This window comes from Xyrauchen texanus, unplaced genomic scaffold (assembly GCF_025860055.1).
Source record: "Xyrauchen texanus isolate HMW12.3.18 unplaced genomic scaffold, RBS_HiC_50CHRs HiC_scaffold_1251, whole genome shotgun sequence".
Taxonomy (NCBI): domain Eukaryota; kingdom Metazoa; phylum Chordata; class Actinopteri; order Cypriniformes; family Catostomidae; genus Xyrauchen; species Xyrauchen texanus.
In genome coordinates this window covers 431-2,397 of record NW_026265599.1, presented here as the reverse complement: position 1 = coordinate 2,397, position 1,967 = coordinate 431, and the positions used below count along the sequence as shown (strand labels likewise).

The window sequence follows — 1,967 nt, the reverse complement described above, 5'->3', positions numbered from 1 at the left end:
GTAGACTACAGCTCAGCATTCAACACCATAGTGCCCTCCAAGCTTGATGAGAAACTCCGGGCTCTGGGCTTAAACAGCTCGCTGTGCAGCTGGATCCTGGATTTCCTGGGCTGTTCTCACTGCTACCATCAGGCAGGCGGTATCGCAGCATCAGGACCCGCACCAGCCGACTACATGATAGCTTTTTCCCCCAAGCAATCAGACTGTTGAACTCTTGATCTATCAGGATCAATAATTAGCACTGCACTTTATTCAGCTATAATCTCACACTGGACTGTCAACATATTCTCCTCAATACAACTGCTATATATATATATATATATACACATATATATTTCATATACTCCCACTTATTGTATTGTATTGTATATTCTGTTCTATATTCTGCATTGTATATAATTATTGTGTTGTGTAAGTATGTGTACATCTGATTTGTAAATTGTTTTGTGTAAGTATGTTGTTTATTGTAATTGGTATATGTCTCGTCACTGTCATGACTGCTATGTTGCTCGGAACTGCACACAAGAATTTCACCTACTGTTGCACTTGTGTACATGGTAGTGTGACAATAAAGTGATTTGATTTGATTTGATTTGATGAGTACTTCACCATGCACTTATATTAAAAAATAGTGCATGGTGAAGTACTCATGGACCATTAAAGAGGTTGGTTCCATGGTGTAATGGTAAGCACTTTGGACTTTGAATCCAGTGATCTGAGTTCAAGTCTTGGTGGAACCTGCTTAGCTTCTTGTTTCAAGGGACAGAGGTTGGCTGTTGGAGTTCCCATAAAGATGGCTAAAATGTAACCTTCTCTTGCCAATTTCCACAAAGCATGTTCGTTCTCCACACCCAGAGCTGTGCAGTCAAATACATTTTTGTTCCATGGTGTAATGGTTAATAGTCTGGATTTGGAATCCAGTGAACTGTGATCAAACTCAGTTGATTCTTCTTTGCATTTTGCACCAAAGATTCAGAGGACCCAATAAAAAGTACTTATCAAAAGCAGGGAGCCTCCAAATCTCAACTAATGAATGGATTCATACTCTGCTGCCAAGGTCAGAGTATCGTAAACAGGGGAATGCAGAGCGAAACCCTGTATCATAAGTTTGTTTTGTGTTGAAGTTGTTTAGCACCCATGAAGAATGTGACATGTAACAGTTCCCAAGAAAATTTCAATGCAAAATAAATTTGCTTTCAAGAAATAAATAAAAGATGTCCGAGCACTATATGTATATATATATATATATATATATATATATATATATATATATATATGTATATATATATATATATATATATATATATATATATATATATATATATATATATATATACACACTCACCTAAAGGATTATTAGGAACACCTGTTCAATTTCTCATTAATGCAATTATCTAATCAACCAATCACATGGCAGTTGCTTCAATGCATTTAGGGGTGTGGTCCTGGTCAAGACAATCTCCTGAACTCCAAACTGAATGTCAGAATGGGAAAGAAAGGTGATTTAAGCAATTTTGAGCGTGGCATGGTTGTTGGTGCCAGACGGGCCGGTCTGAGTATTTCACAATCTGCTCAGTTACTGGAATTTTCACGCACAACCATTTCTAGGGTTTACAAAGAATGGTGTGAAAAGGGAAAAACATCCTGTACGTGGCATTCCTGTGGGCGAAAATGCCTTGTTGATGCTAGAGGTCAGAGGAGAATGGGCCGACTGATTCAAGCTGATAGAAGAGCAACTTTGCCTGAAATAACCACTCATTACAACCGAGGTATGCAGCAAAGCATTTGTGAAGCCACAACAAGCACAACCTTGAGGCGGATGGGCTACAACAGCAGAAGACCCCACCGGGTACCACTCATCTCCACTACAAATAGGAAAAAGAGGCTACAATTTGCAAGAGCTCACCAAAATTGGACAGTTGAAGACTGGAAAAATGTTGCCTGGTCTGATGAGTCTCGATTTCTGT

General features: G+C 38.8%; 1 non-coding gene across 1 annotated transcript; it reads left to right on the top strand.

Annotated features, from left to right (window-relative positions):
* The first annotated feature begins 668 nt into the window (after nt 1–668).
* trnaq-uug (transfer RNA glutamine (anticodon UUG)) lies at nt 669–740 on the top strand. Its single transcript has one exon. It is a non-coding gene; the product is annotated as a tRNA-Gln (tRNA).
* Nucleotides 741–1,967: the final 1,227 nt, after the last annotated feature.